This window comes from Equus przewalskii, chromosome 5 (genome assembly GCF_037783145.1).
Source record: "Equus przewalskii isolate Varuska chromosome 5, EquPr2, whole genome shotgun sequence".
Classification (NCBI taxonomy): Eukaryota; Metazoa; Chordata; class Mammalia; order Perissodactyla; family Equidae; genus Equus; species Equus przewalskii.
Window position 1 is genome coordinate 52,797,155 of NC_091835.1, and position 21,683 is coordinate 52,818,837.

At 39.4% G+C, this 21,683-nt stretch overlaps 1 long non-coding RNA gene across 1 annotated transcript in view; it reads left to right on the forward strand.

Annotated features, from left to right (window-relative positions):
* Window positions 1-18,769, forward strand: part of LOC139083533 (uncharacterized) — a 73,184-nt gene extending 54,415 nt beyond the window's left edge. Inside the window, exons 2-4 of the long non-coding RNA XR_011540336.1 lie at window positions 7,802-7,893; window positions 9,653-9,745; window positions 18,491-18,769. This is a non-coding gene — a long non-coding RNA (uncharacterized lncRNA). The remainder of the gene's footprint in view (window positions 1-7,801; window positions 7,894-9,652; window positions 9,746-18,490) is intronic.
* The last annotated feature ends 2,914 nt before the right edge of the window (window positions 18,770-21,683 follow it).

The window sequence follows — 21,683 nt, forward strand, 5'->3', positions numbered from 1 at the left end:
ATTAACATCTGCAGATTAAAAAAAATATGTACCCACTGGCCACCCCCACACTTTCCAATTCCCCAACAATGTGGGGACTTTTGAGGAAATCTGAAAAGTTATAATGAAATGAAGAAGCTGCATTTCTTTGTCCATCTGGGTGTACACAGTGTGAATGAATATTCAGCACTACTACACGTCATTGAAATTAGGGGTTAAATGAGCGTTGACTGCAATAAATTATTCTCAGTGTAACTCAATAGATATATGATAAAGCTGAACTAAGAAACTTGTCTTCAGAATGTATGGCATTATTTCCAATTGCTCTAAGCAAGAACTATCCTAAGCCGTTATTAGACCATCTTCCTCCAATGACTTTAAGAGCAGACTTCAGAATATAGTGCTATTTTATTTTCATTTTATTTTTTTGCTGTGGAAGATTTGCCCTGAGCCAACATCTGTGCCAATTGTCCCCTATTTTGTATGTGGGTCGCCTCCACAGCATGGCTGCCAATGCATGGTATAGGTGTGCACCCAGGAACTGAACCTGGGCCACCAAAATGGAGCGTACCACACTTAACCACTAGGCCATGGGTCTGGCTCATATAGTGCTATTTTAAGGGTCTTCATGTATTTACTAAGATCCAAACAAGTGGATTGATTACCACTATTGAAATCCTTTCAAAGTGTCAAAGCACTATAAAAAATCTATACAAACATCCCTGAATTGTATGCTTCACCTCTTGTTCTCTAATCATCTATTGTCATTACTCTAATTTTTCCCTGTGGTCTATGATTTGCTAGTTCCAAGTAAGCTAGAGGAAATTTGCTTCACTTCAGCATCTGATATTTTATGTTTCAGAATTCACTGAATAAATGCTTATTGGGTAAGTTCCTCTTCCAAGTTAGGTATTGTTTCCCTTTTTAGCCCCACTTCTTAGTCAAATGGGAGAGATGGAGAGAGCGACAGCTTTGCCCTTTCAACAACAGAAGTAGTAATAAATATAAGTGCTCATCATTGGTCAAGCATTGTGTGTACTTGCCATTACTTTGTATAAATTATCCCATTTCCTCATCACAGTAACTCTGCAAGCAGAGTTATTTTACAGATGAGGAGACTGAGACATAGAGAGATTAAGTATCTTGCTCAAAAATAAAAAATCAAGCTAATTAGTGGCAGAGATGAGATTCAGACCCACTCAGCTTGACTTACTGGTTTCTTTTCCTGATGATGTCACTATATTCTAGTTTGGTTACCCTATATCTCTCTCAGAGCTCTGTAGTTCATACTATTTTTCCTTAGTTGCTGTAGTGTATTTCTTGGCTTCATTTATTTATTTATTCCACATTTACTGAGTATTCCCTAGGTATTAGGCACTAGGTGGGGGCTGGAACACTGATGAGTTTACAGCTTGGTAGAGGAGATGGATTTGTCAACAACTATTACACAAATAATAAAATTAGAACTAACTTGAGGTTCAAGAAATGAATTGTGGGAACAACACTGAAGACTTTGAATACTTCTTGGGGAGCTCCCTCAAGGAATGGAATCCAAAGTATGGTCTGGAGACCCATAGAGGTCCCTGAGACCCTTTCAGAGGATTTACAAAGTCAAAGCTATTTCCTTAATTATACTGATATCATTTGCCCTTTTTATGTGTACAGTGGAGTCCTCCCAGGGGCAACTTGATCGGTGCCATCACAACACCGTGAATGCAGAGGCAGTTATGAGAATCCAGCAGTCTTCTCTCAATCCAGAGATTTACAGATATTTAAAACAATGCCCCTGTTTTTACTATTTTTTGTTTTGGAAACTAGTTATTTTTACTAAAATATTTATATTACCATATGAGTTTTTAATTTGGTTTTTAAGTGGATTAATATTTTAAAATGTCTCAGTTTCAACTTTTACTACAGTACATATCAATAGATAAGAGCTACATAAAAAAATGTCTGTGGGCTTCTTAATAATTTTTTTTTGCTCTTTCTCCCAAACTTCCACCAGTACATGGTTGTATGTTTTAGTTGTGGGTCCTTCTAGTTGTGTCGTGTGAGATGCCACTTCAACATGGCCTGACGAGCGGTGCCATGTCTGCGCCCAGGATCCGAACCAGCAAAACCCCGGGCCACTGAAGCGGAGTTCGCCAATTTAACCACTTGGCCTTGGGGCCGGCCCCAATAATTTTAATTAAGAGTATAGAGGAGTGCTGAAACCAAACTTTTGAGGACCACTGGTTCAGAGGAAAGAATACTGGAGATGGCATCAGAAGACTACCGCTCGCTTTCCCTCTGCCTCTTATCACCTATATGCATGGGGGAAGCCATCTAAATGCACCACATCTTGGTTTCTCACTGATGCAAAAGGATAGCAGCACCTAACCCCACCCCCACCCCAGGTGTAGATCAAATGAGATAGAGTATGTGAAATTCTCAAGTCATGAGAGTCTCTTATAGTATTTGATGGGTAATAGATCCTGCTTATTTCAGTATGATCTATATATACTCACCTTAGAATTTTAAAAATGTGTATAAAAATAATTCAAGTACATGGTAAAAAATCCAAATATTCCAGGAGGATTTTTTGTGGGAAAAAAGTCTCCTAGCCAGTAACCCATCACTTCTCCCCAGAAGTAAATATCTACCCTTATGCATTGCTGCTTTCAGTTCCTTGGGTCGTTACCATTACAGCTCTAAGTAATAGGCTTACTCGTCTGTGTCTTAGCAATTTTAGACAGTGTCTAAAAGGTCCCTGCTGTGAAAGATGAGGATACAGCTCAATTGCATTATCCCTAATTAGATGCTAATATGTTATTTTAAATATAAATAAGATAATTAGGTCTCTACTTGCTGCCTCAGTACCTTTTTTCCTTTTTTCCTCCACTATTTTTGGAGACAGTCTCTTGGCTCTATCCTATGAAAGAAGAGGATACAACTTTATTAGCATTCCCTCCACCTTTACTCCTTCTCTTCTGCTTCCCTCTTTTGGACAGTGTACACTTCACATTGTCGAAGTCAATGTGATAAAAATGTTAATTTTTATCCTGTATCAAATTATTTTTCCTATATCGTGTCTATATGTTGATTGAGCTATCAATGGACAGCATATGCGTTGCTGTGACTTTGTAAATACTGTTCACTGTAGGTTCTTCTCTACAGGCTCAAAGTCAGGTGAGATCTTTGTGCCACTTAAAGGAGATTTCCAGCCTAAAAGACAAATGTGTTTTCAGCATATCCTCAAAAATATCCTGTTTTTCAATCATCATACCGTGAAGAATCTACTTCCTTTACAGAGCTCTCTCTCAGAATCATCTGACTTCTTGCTCCAATCTACTATTTTGATAGCTTCCAATTCTCATTTTATGGATGTGATGTCTTCATTGACAGCCCTGAGGATACTGATTCAAAATTTTAACCACTTCTCTTCTGGTTCCCAAATTCTCCCTGTTCCTTTTAGGGCTATTCATTTTGGTCCTTCTGTTTTGTGCTATTGGTTTTACTTCTACATTCTGTGATCGTTGGTTGACATTCATACTTAGACAATGGGACAGGATATAATGATTGGCAGGCTTCTGGTGACTTCCAACTTCCAGAATTGGAGAAACTTTACTCTGGGGCAAATCTCAGTTTGTTTCATTTCTTTAGAAAAGAGCACGGGGATAAATGTCAGGGTGGCGTGTGAGGGTGTTGCTCTGCGTTGAAGAGTGGAGGTGGAGATAGAGATGATGGGTGCAACTGTTCTCTAAAGAGATCTTGAGTTAAGTCCCCAGTTTTCAGGTCCACTTCTGAACTTTGCCCTCAATACCTGCAGATGCAGAGCCCAGGGCCTCCCTAGGGCTCTGCTTGGGATCCTGCCTCTGGAACCCTTCCTTCTGGGGGTAGTCAGGGCTGTTTCTCCCCTCACCATGCCCCCTTCCTCTTCCCAACATCCAGATATTTCTTGATCTCTTTCCTGTGCTGACGATCCTTCCCTTTCTCTTTACTCTTACAGGCTTATTCTTTTTTTTTCTCCCTTTTTTATTTCTTTATGGCCATTTCAATAGGCTCTTGGGAAGGAGGATAGGCAAATGCATAAGCTCAATCGTTATCTTATATGAGAAGTCCATGGTATTTCTCTTAAGAAGCTGTTTTAAGGATTGACGAACTAGTTATTGTATCTTCATATTTTATATTTCAAGAAATCTGGAAATTAAATCCCACTACATTAAAATATATTGCCCTGATCATTTCTCTTATTTCTTTTTGTTATTATGTTGACTGTGGCTCATGTATGTGGATGATTAAACTTAAATGGTGTCTTCAAGGATGAATGAAGAAATGAAGATTTATTTAATACCATAAAACTGGTAGACAAGGAAAAATTCATTTTCAGCCATCTCGAAAATTCAAATGAAATATGTGATACATGTAATTTCTGTATTAAGTTCACGAATTTCTTTTAGTGAAATATCCTAGGACATGGAAAGCAGAACTGTCATGGTTAAAAGCATCCTAGGGAGGAAATGGCCAGGGTTTCATTGGTCACAAGAAAGTAAATACACCTTGTTTACAACTTAGTAGAGATGAAGTAAAAATAAATCAGGAAACTTCCTTGCGGTAGCCGCGAAAAATGTCCGCCATTATTTGAAGGTCAAACTCAGACTTTTCAGGGCGTCATCACTAACTTATTATACACACTTGCTCTTTAAATATCATCTTGGTTAAAAATTGATTGTTTTTCAGGCTCCACTTAAACTACAAATACTGACCACATCTACCTATTTTTTTTCATTTTCAGCAGCTTTATTGAGGTATGATTGACATATAATGAATTGGACATATTTAAAGTGTACGATTTAATACGTTTTGACATATGTATACATCTATGAAATCATCACTACAATCGAGATAATGATCATATCTATCACCCTCCAAAATTTTCTCCTGTCCGTTTGTAATCCATCTCTCCTACCCCTCCCCATTTCCCCTACCGTATTTCAGGAAACCACTGATCTGCTTTCTGCCTCTATAGATTAGTTTGCATTTTCTAGGATTTCATAGCACCATGTGTACTTTTTCTTTCTGGCTTTTTACTCTTGAAGTAATTATTTTGTAGTTCCGCCATGTGATTGTTTCCACTTTAGGGCTGTTACAAATAAAGGTGCTGTGAACATTTGCATACACGTCTTTGTGTGGACATAAGCTTTCATTTCTCTTGGGCTGGGTCATATGGTGGGTGTATATTTAACTTCTTAAGAAACTTCCAAACTCTTTTCCAAAGTGCTTATACTATTTTGCATGCCTACCAGCAATGTATGAGAGTTTTAGTTCCTCCATGTACTTGTCAACACTTGCAATGCTCAGTCTTTTTAATTTAGTTGTTCTAATAAGTGTGTAGTGATATCTCATTGTGGTTTTAATTTTCATTTTCCTAAGGACTAATAATATTGCACATCTTTCCAGATGCTTATTTGCCATCCATATATATTCTTTTGTGAAGTGTCTATCCCAATCATTTGTCCCTTTTTTATTATTGAATTTGAGAGTTCTTTATATATTCTGGGTATAAGTCTTTTATCAGTATGTGATGTGCAAATATTTTGTCCCAGTCTATGGCTTGTCTTTTCCTTCTCTTACCATCTGGATAACTTTATTTTTTGTAGTCCTTATGAGAATTTTCATTTTTTTAAACAATGATGGCAATCATAAGCAGCATATTCAGTTTAGCTGTCTTAGAGAGCTGATACCTCAGCCTTTCAAACCTGCATTTCAAAGAGGCAGTTTTCTTGAACTGTTAGTTGTCATGGGAAATACAATTCTATATAATTCACAGAGCTTATTTCTTAAAATTAAAAAATTACAAGAGCTACAATTTTCATGATTTTTAAATTGAATTATATTCTGAGTATAAAAAATGCATTTTGAATTATTTTGGGGGGGGAAGATTATCTCTGAGCTAACTACTACCAATCCTCCCCTTTTTGCTGAGGAACACTAGCCCTGAGCTAACTACTACCAATCCTCCTCTTTTTGCTGAGGAAGACTGGCCCTGAGCTAATATCCATGCCCATCTTGCTCTACTTTATACATGGGATGCCTGCCACAGCATGGCTTCTGCCAAGCAGTGCCATGTCTGCACCCGGGATCCGAACCGGCGAACCCCAGGCCGCTGAGAAGCGGAACGTGCGCACTCAACTGCTGCGCCACCAGGCCAGCCCCTGGTGGCCAGTTTTTAATTGTTAAAGTATTTCAGATGTAGGAATTCTTTTAACTCACTGTCTCTTTCTCTCTGTTTTCATTTAGATATTCAACCTGAATTTTTCCAATGAAATAATTTATTCAGTCTCTCTGTCTTTCAATCTTTTCATAGATAGAAGACTTGTAAGTATTGGATTGGCCGTAGAATATTGGGTTATATGAATCACATTCAGTAATGAATGAAAGGGAGACTATGAGTGGTGGCCCTATCTTGCAGGGCTCTCTAAATTCTTATAGTGGTATCAAAGTTCTGCTAAATATAATCCTGGAATTAAGACAAACTCTAGATAAGGATGTTCAAACAGTATATTTTAAAGCCAGCATCTTAGACCTGGTTATGCCCCTGGTGTGTTCTCCCTGTGGGAGCAGCTAGTCTGGGGTAAAAACCTGAAGGCCTCCTGAGGAGTTTAAAGATATAGGATTCTCTAAAGATATGATATTGGTGTAGATATCTGGACTAGATTAATTCATTCAATCATTCACTCATCACATATTTATTTGGCACTTGCTGTGGGCCAGGTTCTGTGCTGGAGATGCAACAGTATGGTAAGAGCTCAGAGACACACAGGCTTACAGCCCAGGAGGCAACAGAACATCATTTGAAGAACTGAAGAACCGACAACAATGTGGGGACTTTCAAAGGAGAAGCACAGCTGCCCTAGAAGGGGTCTTGAGAGGCAGAACTGACCAAGGCTGGGGGTCAAGGCAGGCTTCCTGGAGGAAATCAGACCAGCTGAATGGGACATAGTAGGGGGTGGTGTGTTCCAGGCATGGAGATGGGACAGAGAAGAGAAGATGAGGGCTGAGGTGCCTGCAGGGGAGTCACGCTAAGGGGTTTGCACTTTTATACTGACGGTGTTGGGAAGGGGTGGAAGAGATTAAGCTTGTCACATGTGGCCTGGATCTCACTCACACTGATGGATTGCCCTCTCCTGTTTTGCTGGGGACAAGAGCCAGTCACTGTGATGTGGGGGGCGGGCAAGGGGGACGCTGTACCATCAGGACAGAGGAGGATTCAACAGCCAGGTGGCCCTAAGTCAAGAGAAATCCCCTCTCCTTCACAGTTTTGCACGGGGGCTCTGTGTTTCTTAAACTGTCGCCAGTAAACAAAAGCTGTGCATGGGTGTGTTTGCAGTTTCTCATGACTGCACTCACACAGCATCGGAAACACTGGCTTGACTCTATAGCCTTAGTTTCAAATGCCCCCTAAAAGGCTCTACAAAATGGTGTCAGCAAACTATGTGAAAGTCATCAAGAACAAACAAACTAAATTTCATGCCTCTTGGTTTAAGGCTACCTGTTTAAGAAGGCAGCAGATCTGATTCAGCTGTGTACCATTCTGTGGGTTCTCTACAACCCTCAAACATCCACGTACAGGGTCGCAGTCTCTCTGCTGGTGCAGAGCACTTGGGTAATTGAAACTTTCAGATGGTTGGATCTTGATTCTAGCCAGGATTTTTTTTTTTTTTTTTTTTTTTTGCAGTGCCATTGTAAAATATTTACTTAGGTTAGGTTACTGTCTTTTCATATGAAGAGGATTCACTTTGTCCTGATGTGAGGATGTGTGTTTTGTTTTCTGATGGCACAGCAAAAGATAGCTTCCACTGAGTGCTCCATGCTCTCCCACAAGCCCTCCTGGAACCAGAGAACTTGGCAAGATTAAGGATGTTGTTAAAAAAGGTTGGTGAATTTATGTTTCATTTTCTTTCTCCACTTCTTCTCCTAGAGGTGTGAACAAATAACGAAACTGCTAAAAAAGAAAGGCAGCATGCAAGAAGGAGGCCACACAATTGGCCCTTGAAAATTCAGAATCTGGATCATTAGCAGCAAATCTGAGCTGGAGGTGCTGAATATTCATTCACACGATCGTGCGCACAGTGGTGAGGTTTCTTTTCTTGACACAATGAACAGAGTGTCCTGACACTTTTAGACACTAGGGTGCTTGCAGGACCTAGTCAGGGGTGACAATAAGAGAACGACATTTTACTTCACCTCCCACACCAGCCCAAAGGCCCATTGTCATACAAAACTACATACAAAGTCTCATGCTACAAAATATAAACTAAACCACTAAATTTAAGAAATTCGATTTCTCCCACTTAACTGTCTCCTGGGCTTTCTGGGTACACAGCATATTTTCCCCCAATCTAAAATTTAGCTTTAGGTTAAGTTTGCACGTTCTGCTTCGGCAGCCCAGGCTTGGCTGTTTTGGATCCCAGCTGCAGACATGGCACTGCTCGTCAAGCCGTGCTGTGCTAGGCGTCCCACATATACAGTAGAGGAAGATGGGCACGGATGTTAGCTCAGGGCCAGTCTTCCTCAGCAAAAAGAAGAGGATTGGTGGTTGTTAGTTCAGGGCTAATCTTCCTCAAAAAATAAAATAAAATAAAATTTAGCTTTAAAGTTCATCATTTAATAGCTAAGCAGTTCTAGTCCAGAGATTCTGGGGTGAAAGAAACATTATTTTAAGATACACAAAAACTTGAAAAGGACTTCAGATCAATCTTTTGAGTGGAAAGGAGTGGAAATCAGATATTTGTCTTTTCATCTGCCCCAGACTCATACAGAATCTTGTACATAGTTAGAGACTCAACAAATGTTGAGTTCAGCTCCAAGCTACAACATCTATCAAGTGCTGTTTGCATGAATAGAGCATAGTGAGGGTCAGCATAAAAGTGGAGCGATGTTCAGCAGAATTTATAGCTTTGGAAGGGAAGAATTAAAAATTTCCCAAGGCAAACAACAGCTGTTGTCTGCCAGTCCATTTAGATATATGCGCTGATGTACACGGCATAATCCTTGGTGGTTTGGCTGTGCTCTGGGGAAGATATTGTTCTCGGGTGAGAAGTAAGCTTAACAGAAAGCAGAATGATTCTCTTACATGGCACCGAATCTCACACAACTTTTACTTTTGTTTAAAGAGGCTCTATTTTCTCACTTTGGTCGTATCAGTAAAAAACAGAAATTTCTCTAAAAATCTTTTTCCTGTCTTAGAATTTAGTACTCATTTTTCTCTTTTATCCAAAGAAGCTGTTCTCAATATAGCAGAGAAAACTTTCATTTTATGCATTTCTTTGTTGACTCAAGTTCTGTGTTATTTTCTCTTGGAAGACATGATAGCAGCAAAAATTATATTGTAAACCAAAATTATTATTTAGGACCAAAGTCCTACTCCAATCTTCTGATTGTTGAAGGGAGATTGGTCAACAACAATGAGCTGCCTCATTGTTGTAAGTGTTTTCTCAATGGCGGCTTAACGAGGGGGTGTGGTGAGAAGGCGTCTAAAACGACAGTTCCTCTTGGTTCTACAGGACGGCTTACAAAAGGCAGTTAGGTAGGCAATCTGGCAGTCTTATCTAAAAATGTATGATGTGAAAACAGAGACACCAATTACAGATCAAAGTTTAGTTAACTTTCCTTTTTTTTTTTTGCTTTGTAGGATGTTCTGAGCCAAACTTGTCCAGTGAGATAGTGGCCGGAAGGAAACTAGTAAACTAAACTTGGCACATTGATGCCTCTCATTGGCACACCTGTAAGTGGAGGGTAACATTGTGCAACTTAGAAATGTACAATCAAAGACTGAGTTTTAAGAAACTAGAGTGTAAATGAAGAAATAAATGTGTCCCTTTCAAAGCAGTCCCTTTGGAAGCCATTTCACTCACGTAGTGTTGCTGCCACTCTAAGTATTTTTGTTAATTATTTTTTGAGAATTGCTTTTAAACCCTGTGCAGCCCATTATTTTTAATGCTCTATATGGAAGCTAATAGCCTTCTCGAAGGACGGATTTAACTTTTGGAACAATCAACAGTTGTTTGGAAGTGAGCAAAGCATGTAGCAGGACGGGAGGAGTCGATGACAGGGCTAACCTGGTTTTCAGTCCCGACACTGCCATCAACTCGCCACAGCAGTGAGACTGTGGGCAATTGGCAAAACTAATCTGAGCCTTCTCTGTAAAAATGAGGAAGCAGCATCATTCATTCACTCATTCACTAGGGGCTTATTGAGCATTCATTACGGGGAGTGGATAACAAGGGTGGAGACATGAGTTGATTACCTCCGACTCTAAATTTCTGTCCTAAGTTGTTATCAATTTTTTAAAAAATGAAAATTACAGCTAGGTTTACACAAGCAATAAGTGATAAGCATTATCTTGGGCAGCTCTTAAATCATCTTTGATAAAACTTGCCAAAGTTCCGAATGTTTGAGCACCTATAGCTTTACTAAGTAAAAATTTCACTTTTTTTTTAATTGACAAGGGTGAAGGACCAGGCTCATTTCAGATGCGTTAGTGCCTGGATTTCCTTCTTTTTAAAATTTGGGACAATGGCTTACAGTCCTTGCCATGCATCAAGATCATCTACGCAGCCTTTGAAAAGTACGGTTGCTGTATGCCAACCCACTTCCTGAATTAGAATCTCTAGAGAAAGGTCTAGGTCATAGGCTTTTAAAAAGAACGTCATGGGTGATTCTGATACACAGCCAGGGAGAAGAACCACTGGCTCATTATGACCCCTCACACTTTCAGCAATTTCTACCTTTATCTTACTATATTATACCTCTCTCTTCTTTTCACAAAACTTTCTTTTAAAAAAATTAGCAGCATTTTATAATTGAAACTGAATTCAATCGATATATAAAGATCTGCTCCAAAGAGAATTTCTCCATCTACCAAGTTGTAATATCTTTTTAATTAAGCATCCGCTATGTACCTAATTCTCTGGTTGCTGTTTAGGTGACTATAAAATAAATATAAAACCCAATCTCTACCCAAAATGGCGAATGTAAGAAATTGAGGAGGATGTTGATAGTATTATGAAAGGGGTATTCAGAATACTCAAATCCGCTCGAAACAACAGTCACCCTTCCTCATAAGTTTCCCAAGGGAGATAAACACGTAGGGAATGAGGTAAGTTGCTAGCCGGACTTTAAACCCACACACCGTTGCAGGTTGCATTGTGATTCTGAGCTGAAGCACAAAGCCCAGGTTAGGCACCCATCCTGAGCCTTGTCACAACTCTTGGTCATCATCCCAAATCGTACTGCACTCTAGATGGCCACACAGAAGGAAGAAACTGGAAAAAAGAAACCTGTCATCAAATAAGAGCAGCAGGAGCCCATAAATAAGCCTTCTACAGAAGTAGCCCCTGACTCAGCCTGCTACCTTTGATTATGGGTGAAAACTTAAGAAAAAAAGGAGCAAGCAAGCTTGCCCCACTTCCAACCACTATGCCAGTGGGTGCACTGGACTCTAACACGCCCATGGCAACTTCTTAGGGATGGCAGTCAAGGTGTGGGGTGGAAAGATGGGAAGATTGCTGCTCCATAGCCTGCAGATGACAATCTGGACGGGCAAAGAGTAAGTTACTCCCTTTCTGGATTTGCGAAGCATTGTGCATTTTTATGAACTGCTATTGTGTATTACACTCTATTCTAAATGTCTATTTTCTGCAATCCATCCTACTCGTTCTCCTTAGTGCTAACAGTTTCTAGCACACAGTAGGTAAGCAATAATGCTTTCTAAGTGAAGACTATCAGATGAAACAATGACAAATCATATAAATAAAACTTATGTGATAGATATAATGCAATAGAAGTTCCAAAAAGAAATAGTTCAATGGCTTGGACGTTTGAGAAAATCTTCAGAGAGAGGGGGAGCTTGAGATAGACCTTTGTGTAGACTTTGTATGTAAACAGAGGATGTCTGACCTGTGACCAGGGCTGTGGAATCTCTCTTTGGATATTGGAGAAGAGTGCCAAGTCAGTTGTCACTTTGGAAGTTAGCATAAGCTGGAAATCTGACCAAAGACCATCATTGGTCAATATATAGAACATTTACATGGCATAATTCATTTCTCTTCTAGATGAGCATCCACAGAGGAAAGATTACTATAAAAATTAGTAAATAAAATGGAAACATTTTATCTCATAAAGAGGGAGGGAGCAAAAATGCAACCTATGGAACAGTTGAAGTGAGTTTCTTTCAAAAACTAAGGGTTTTTTGTTTGTTTGTTTTACATTATAATGTAATGTGCCCATGAGGGGACAACAGAAAAATCAGAAGAAGAGGGAAATATCATTTGTGTCCCACTGCCCCCAAGCAACCGCTTTTAACATTTTGATAAGTTTTTTCTAAGTGCTAGTTTCATTCTTGTTAAACCTCAAGCAACTTGCTTCAATAAACATTTCACATTTCCTTCCATTTCTTCTCTTGTGTTGCTTCCCCTGCTCTCTCCAAACAGGGTGTACAAGAAGGTTAAATCATTTTGATTTAAAATATGAATCATAGGATTTTAGGAACAGAACTTGAAATAATACATGAACTTCAAAATAATACACGAGGGGTCGGCCCCGTGGCTGAGTGGTTAAGTTCATGCTCCACTTCGTCGGCCCGGGGTTTTGACAGTTCGGATCCTGGGTGCCGACATGGCACTGCTCACCAGGCCATGCTGAGGTGGCATCCCGCATGACACAACCAGAGGCACTCACAACTAGGACACACAACTATGTCCTGGGGGACTTTGGGGAGAAAAAGAAGAAGAAGAAAAAGAAGATTGGCAACAGTTGCTAGCTCAGGTGCCAATCTTAAAAAAAAAAGACAACAGCAAGCTTTAAAAAAAAAAAAAGCATGATATTGAAAAAATACCCCAGATTGTTCATGAACGAAAAATGTTACTAAGTAAAAAATAGATGTTGAAGAAAGTTGCTAATGACTGACAGGGAGAGACTTCAGGGACTCCAGCCAGACCTCGGTTCTTCAGTGTTCAGGGGAGCTGACAGAGAGCGGGCCACCAGGGGCCGGCAATAAAGTTGGGCATTTAGAGTCAATCTGTCCCTCCTCCTCTTGTCCTGGACTGATTATACCTTACCACCCTGGGGCAGAGGAGCAATAAAGTGAAACTAGGAAGGACTATGCCGAGGTCTAGGCATAGGGGAGGAGCCATTGGTTGGGTGCCGTGGTAATTCTGAACCAGTACACCTGACCCGACACATTCCAGAGTCACCTCATAGATAAATAACCACAAGGCATGAATGACCATTCTGCCATGCCACACATTTCCCAACTACTCGGTCTGTGCCCCTTAGATTGTGACACTCTGTAATGGAGTCACTTTGACCTCTACACCTTGCTGTGCCTTACACATGATTCTATCCTTGCACATGTAACACTTTATTACACTTCTCTGTTTATGTGTCCGTCTCCCTCCGCTTGGGTTTGAGCTCCTTGAGGCCAGGACCCTGCCTTTTTACCATCAGTGCCTACCAAGTTACGTGATAAAACTAAGCACTCAATAAATGTTTATTGGATGAAAATGTTTACTCTGTCAAGAAAGAATGTTGCGGGGCCAGCCCTGTGGCCGAGTGGTTAAGTTCACGCGCTCTTCTCCGGCGGCCCAGGATTTCGCTGGCTTGGATCCTGGGTACAGACATGGCCCCACTCATCAGGCTGTGCTGAGGTGGCATCCCATATAGCACAACCAGAGGCACTCACAACTAGAATATACAACTGTGTACCGGGGGAGCTTTGGGGAAAAGAAGAAAGAAAAAGAAGATTGGCAACAGATGTTAGTGCAGGTGCCAATCTTTAAAAAAAAAAGTGAGAGAAAGAAAACATGTGGCACAGGCAGCTCACTACTGAGATGGAGTTACCAAGAAGAAACAAAATGAAAAATTACAGTGCGTCTTTGGAAAAGGAGTTTCCTATTGCTGTAAGGGATGGCAAGAGTGTTGAGCTTAGCTTGGGGCGTGTTCTGGGCAGGTTTTTAGAGTCGTACTTAATCACAAGAGTACATCTCAAATATACTGAATGCCCAGAATCTACCCCAAACACAAATAAATCAGAAATGTAAAAAAAAACCACGTTTAAAATGCCGTATAGGTGATTCTTACCTGCACCCCTGCTAAAAACCAGCACGCATGAGCACCTGTTAACATACGACTTAATTTTATGATTCAGGCTAATAAAAGAGCAACAAAAGTTTCAAGTAGCATTAACTAGTTGAGCATGATGCTCTATTAGTACAAATACTCCTAAGCTAAAGGTGGTGTAGATCATAAAAGAGCACTTGGCATTTCCCCACATGTCAAATTGCAAAAGTATCGTAAATAGACACCTTATAAAATGTCTGTCCTGCCCTACAATGGCTTCATATCTTCCTACACAATTTGACAGAAAAAAAATCTGTTGTTTTACTATTCCTATCTTGTTGGAAATGAACTCATGGCTCACTTGTCACTTCTATATGTTTTTCTTATGCTACTGAGGGTCTATTATTGTAGAGATGAGGATGCTCATGGGCAATCCTGAGATTCACCTGGGTGGGTGCATTAGTCAGGGTACCTTCAGTTTCAAGGGATAGAAAAAACTCATTCAAACAAAAGGAATATCTATTGACTTGTTTATTTATTTAACCATTCAACAAATATTGATTGAACGCCTCCTGTATGCCAAGAATGATGATGCAGTGGTGAACAAGGCAATCTCCTGCCTTGGGATGTTCAAAGATGAGCTTGCTTCAGGCATAATCATTTACTGAGGTTTAAACGATGTCATCAAACCTTCCCTATTTTTGGGCTCTTCTAGCCTCTATTTCTCTTTGCCTATTGGCCTTATTCTCACCTGTCATGAAAATACTCCCTGCAAGTTGTGGGAAAGAAACCCTACAATTGGCAGCCCCCCTTCCAAAAGGAAGAGAGGACTGCACCCCGCCCCAGCATCCCCTTATCTCACGCCTGATGGGAGGATTCTGATCCATCCTGCTTTGGTTTGTCTTTCATGTGCCTGACCCTTAAACCAAGGGTAGGGACAGGGATGCCACAGTTGGCCAGACCAGGTCCAAAGGCCCACTTCTGTGGTCACGGGGTGGGCAGCAGCCCCACAAGGCCATGTTGGGAGTGGGTAAGGAATCATTCCCCAACACAAAGAGTGATTTTAGGCCCAAAACAATGACATCCACCATACCACATGTGATAATTTAGGAGTATATTTGAGAAATGTGAATTTTTTTCTGTGAAGTCTTAACTAATATAGCTTAATGTTAGATGATCAAAACATTGTTTTTGAAGTGCCAGCAGTTCAGTAACTTCTGTGAAATAATTTGAAACCAATTGGGGAAATCAAGTGTAAATGTTCTACTTATTTTGATGTAACCTTCACAAAGTTACATAGCAAAAGATTATAAATAAAATGGCAGTCCTTTTATGACTGGCTGGGGTGGGTGACAAGCAGCCTTTGAGTTAGTCACTTCTCTGAAGTAGTAGGTGAGGTAAAGTTCAAATGGGGGGGTGCTCTAAAGAAATAGAAAACACTAGAAGAAAGGAGGGATGTATCACCTTTCTCTAGGGGTCATTCTGGAAAAGTCCCAATTACAGAGTCGGGTGGGAGTACAGAGGGTGGTGGTGAGGAAAAATAAAATTATAATGTGAAACAAAGTACTAATTCAGTAGCCGAAACTTCAAAGATATCAGGCAGAGAGTATACAAGAAGAACCGGGGGAGTCATACTTTCTGTGGAAAGTGCAGAACAAGACAAGAAACGAGGAGGACAGAATTGCCAGAGAAATTGCACAGAAAGATAATGTATAGCAAGGGAAAGGTGAATAAGAAAAGAGGGCAGGGCTAGGATAATCGCTAACAATTCTTACTTATCCATACCAGGAAATGTTCTCCGTATTTTCATGAACTATTGTATTTACACTTCATAGCAAGCTTGTGAGGTAAGTACTTGTAATATTCACATTTTACAGAGAGGAAATGGAGGCTGGGAGAGGTGAAGGAACTTGTCCATGCCACACAGCTGGTAAGAATTAGAGCCAATGGGAACACAGGCAGCTGAGTCCAGTGTTTGCACTCACAGCTGCATAAAAATGAGAGAGAATTCGCAGAAGAATGGTCAGAGAAAAAGAACATGGCCTCCATGGATTTGTCTGGGGGCCAAAGATGTCTTTGAAGGTGGTGATGACTGGATATGGAGTCTATGGAAAACTGTATCTTATAAAAATGATAAAATATGTCAATCTGGCTTAGAGTCAGAGACTCATTCTAACAAGGAGGAAGATTAGTGGTCAAAGTGGAAATTGTATAGTTTGTTTATAACACATAGGATATTTTAAATGACTTTGTGGTGTTTTTAATGTTATCATTTAGGGGGGATTGGAGGAAAGTGGTCAAAAGGTACAAACTTTGAGTTACAAGATAAATAAGTACTAGGGAAGTAATGCACAACATGATGACGACAGCTAATGCTGCTGTATGATATATAGGAAAGCTGTTAAGAGAATAAATCCTAAGAGTTCTGATCACAAGGAGAAAATTTTTTCCTTTATTCTTTTCTTCTTTCTTTTCTTTTTATTGTATCTATATGAGAAGATGGATGTTAACTGAGCCTGCTGTGGTAATCATTTCACAATATATGTAAATCAAACCACCATGCTGTACACCTTAAACTTATACAGCAATGTATGTCAATTATTTCTCAATAAAGCTGGAAAAAAAGGGAAAACCTCATTATAACTCATCCAAAGTGTCCTGGTTGAGTTATTCCCAAAGATGACTCTTAAAACAAAAATAAAAATTTACATACAAACTATGCAGTTCTAGGATTTTAAGGAAATATTGTTTATGTCAGGAATATAAGAATCCAGATGAATCTTGCATGTAAATTGTATGACTATTTAGGATTTATAAATATTTATTAAAACTGTACAATGTCCTTTGTACTGTGCTGAGTACTGTGGGACCAACGGTGATTAAGAAAGCCTGGTATCTACCCTCCTGGTGCTTATGGTCCAGACTCTAGAAAGCATCTGTCTTGCTACCCCAGGACTTGGCAGTCATATCTGTGCACATAGAACTGTATGCTCTTAACATGTATGATTGCCTATATGTGCAATGTACTAATGCAGTTTCTCTATACAACAAAACATCCAATTTAGCAGGATGTATACATTAAATTTGTGCAATTTTTGGTATATCAATTATACTTCAATAAAGCTAAAAAAAAAAAAACCAAGTCATTTAGCTAAAACAGAAATAGAAAGAGCACTGGACTTAGAACAAGAAGGAAAAATGTAGTCTTGAGCAAGTCACTTAACCGCTCAAGAAATCCCAACTTGGTAGAGTTTTGGTTAGATTTAAAGAGATAATATTTAACTTTGTAACCTATAAAAATATTCCGGACATTCCAGACATTATTCTTATTGTGATTTACAGAAAATTATGTTTTTGTTCTTTTAGGGAAATTTTTCAGAAAATGACGTGGTTTCCTTAAAACTTATCTATATTTACAAGATAGAGCAATAAAATGTGCTGTGGGATAGGATATAGAAGTAGAATGGCTCTATATCTAAAATCTGCATCATTTAGAAGAAAAATATTGATACAACCTTCATTGTGTACATATCCTAGAAGAGGCCAGAAGATATGAATTCTCTCAACTGCCTTCCTCCCACCCCTGCAAACTTAACTGCGTTTTATCTCGTTTTACATTCTTTCCTCCTATCTCAGCCTGTGAAGGGGCTTTGCTTCTGACTAATTCTCCCACCTCAAGGAATTTATCTGATCAATTGTCCAAAAAGAAAGGCAAACTTTCCCCCGACTTTGTATTATCCCTTTAGCTACAGCTTTTTCTCTTTCCTTCCCTTCACAGCTGAGGTTTTCCATAAATACTTTACACGTTTTCTCCCCCTTTGTCACCTTCCACTCACACTTAAACTCACTGGAGTGTTGAAACTGCTATATGGGATTGCTCTTGGCAAAGCCAACCAATGACTATCTTGCCACTAAAGTCTCTGGACACTTTATGTTTATCTTGCTTGATTTCTCTCTGGAGTTCAAGGACAGAGTGAGTTTAAGTTTCACTTGGGACATTCCAATGGGGGATGTGAGTAGGTATTGACATTTGCAAAGCTAGAACTAGGGACAGAAGTCTAGGCCTCCACAGATAGATTTCGGCGTCTTCAGTGAAGCCATGGAATGCGTAGTGTAAGAAGAAAGAGGACGGAGAAAGGATCCCTGAGGAATACCAGCATTTAGGAGATCAGCAAAGAAAGTACAGGCCATGAAGAAATATGTCTTCAATACTCTTTGATTCTTTGATACTCTTCCTCTCACTAGACGGATCTTAATTCTTGTCCCCTTGAATGTGGGCTGGACTTCGTGACTCCCTCCTAAATAATAGAATGTGGCTCATGTGTTGCTAAGTGACTTCTGAGGCTGTGTCATGAAAAGGATAGATTTTACCCTGTTCTCTCAGTCTCTGAATCTCTCGTTCTGGTTGAAGGCAGCCACCATGTTGTGATGATCCTCAAACAGCCCTGTGGAGAGGCCAATGCATGAAGAGGCCATGTGGAAAGGAACAAACTTGCCAGCCGGATGAGTGAGCCACCTTGAAAGCAGATTCTCCTGCCTCAGTCAAAACTTCAGATGATTCCTGGCCCCAATCTCAAAGTCTTTCAGCTGAGACCTCAGATAACGTGAAGAAACGAACCGTCTCTGCTGTGCCCTATTTGAATATCTGACCCACAGAAACCATGAAATAATAAATTGTTCTTTCAAACGACTAAGTTTTGGGATGATTTATTATGCAGCAATAGATAATTAATACAGAGGAGTCAGAAAGGCAAGAGAGAAATTAAGAGAGTTTGATAAGATAATTTAAATTAAAAAATCCCAACTCCTTCAATTGTTACTACTGATGGATATACAATGACTCCCTGTATTTTTCTTATTATTACGTTTCAAAAATTGAGATACCATTGCATACAATAACATGCACAGGTCTTAAGTGTTGTTCAATGTTTTCACAATTGTTTGTGCCCAGGTAATCACCACCCAAACCAAGATATGGAAGACTTTCAATATCCCAAAAAGTCCCCTCTTATTCCTTTCTAGTTGATTTTTTCGTCCCAACTCCACAATCACTTTTTTTGGGGGGGGGTCAGGAAGATTGGCCCTGAGATGTTAGCACCTGTTGCCAGTCTTCCTCTTTTTGATTGAGAAAGACTGTCACTGAGCTAACATTTGTGCCAAGCTTCCTCTCCTTTATGTGGGATGCCATGACAGAGTGGCTTGACAAGTGGTGCTAGGTCTCTGCCCAGGATCCGAACCTGCGAACCCCAGGTGCCTGAAGCGAACATGGAAATTTAACCACTATGCCACTGGGCCAGCCCCTCACAATCACTTTTTAAATTCAATTATGAAAGGTTAGTTTTGCCTTTTTAAAAATTTTTATATAAATTGAATTATATAGTATGTATTATTTTGTGTGTGGTGTCTTTCTCTCAGCACACTGTTAATGAAATTCATTCAAGTCATTGCCTATATTGATAGTTCATTCCTTCTTATTGGCAAGTAGTATTCCATGGTATGAATATACTACAATTTGTTTAACCATTTTTCTCCGTTTCTTAAAATAAATTTAGTTATTTCTATTTCATCATTTGAATGGAAACATCAAAATTACATGGACAAAACTACGTGAACAAAATTACATGTAGACAATGGAATACTACTCAGCCATACAAAATGATGATATTCGGCCATTTTGACAACATGGGTGGAACTTGAGGGTATTGTGCTAAGTGAAATAAGTCAGAGGGAGAAAGTCAAACACTGTATGACCTCACTCATAAGTCGAAGATAAAAACAATGACAAACAAACACAGAGAAACAGATTGGATTGGTGGTTACCAGAGGGGAAAGGGGGAGGGAGGAGGGCGAAAGGGGTGACTAGGTGCATGCGTGTGGTGATGGATGGTAATTAGTCTTTGGGTGGTGAACAGGATGTAACCTACACAGAGATCAAAACATATAATGTTGTATGCCTGAAATTTGTATAATGTTGTAAACCAATGTTACTTCAATAAAAAAATTACATGTAGAAAAATTTGATATCATTATAAGTAAAAACGTATAAAGAGGTGGACTGCATTAGGAAATGATTTATAGTTATCATCTCTACAGACATGGTAGAATGAGAAAATCATCACTTTCCCATATGAGTACACTGCCCATGTGACATTTAACTTGAAAATACAAACTGCCATGCAAAGATCATAAATGGGTCGATTCTTTTGAAAAAAAAATTGAACCAAAAGACGCATTTAGAATGTGTCTTTAGAATTTAATGACATAGAAATAAATAACATAGGAACAAACAGGAAGTTTCTTTTATTTATTGTATACACACACACACACACACACACAAATGGATCAGCAGTATTCCTAGGGTCATTTTTCGTATGGGACCCAGTTAGACATACAGGCCAATTGTGCAGCATATCTAAATGAATTCTCAGTTGTTCTCTGTAGAGTATTTGATGCTCCTTTAAATCAAATCTAATTGAATGTTTTTTGATATATTTCCTTACATATTAAAGACACTTGACACAGACATGGGTACTGTAATAATTTATCTATGAAATCTTTTTTGTTCCTGGTGAATCTAAGATCATGTGTTCAGAAATATGTTGGTTTAGAGATTATTTCTAGTTGGATTTCCTAAGGACATTTTGTTAATGACACTAGTTTTAAAGAGTTATCAGAGCCAGCCCGTGCTGTAGTGGTTAAGTTCACGTGCTCCACTTCAGTGGCCTGGGGTTCCTGGGTTCAGATCCTGGGCGTGGACCTATATACTGCTCATCAAGCCATGCTGTGGCGGCATCCTACATACAAAATAGAGGAAGATTGGCACAGATGTTAGCTCAGGGACAATCTTCCTCAAGTAAAAAGAGGAAAATTGGCAACAGATGTTAGCTCAGAGCCAATCTTCCTCACCAAAAAAAGAGAGAGAGAGAGAGGAAAAGAAAAAAACTAGTTATCATCTTCCTGGTTCTGAACTTCTGAAGTATAAACACTTCCAAATAATGTTGAATTTGAGATACAGCAAAGATAGAGATACTAAGCTTAATTTTGTTATTTTCCCTAGAGGATCAAAATAATCCAAAACCATATATTAACCTCTCCCCCGAAATTTCTAATTTATAGTCTCTGTCAGTTTTGAGTTATGGGAGCAGCCAACAGAGTTTCCAAAAACACTTTGTTTCTACTTTGCCTTTCTTCCCCGGTAATATAAATATCTGAAGAGATTATTGCTTAACCTATAAAACAGATATTATAATTTATGAATATGAAAAAAAAACCCTGTTCCTTTCTGTTAAACTATGTGACGAGCTGGAAATGGTGATTTTTCTCCGTGGAAAGGACATATTAAGGGAGGAGCTTTCTTTGTGTCCTTAAGGACCCTCTGATCCCACTTAGCCTGGTTACTCTCTATCGTTAAACCTTGGACAACTTTTTCACCATCTTCTCTGTTTCTGCTTTTCTGTATCAATTATGCAAAAATACCATCCTCATCAGACTCGTGGTATTGCCAAAGATGAGGTCCCTCAGACACAGATTCAAGCATGCAGTCGGGAATTTGAGCAGATGTAAGATTCCCTATACGACTGCCTTGTCTGGAAGCTGAAAATTGA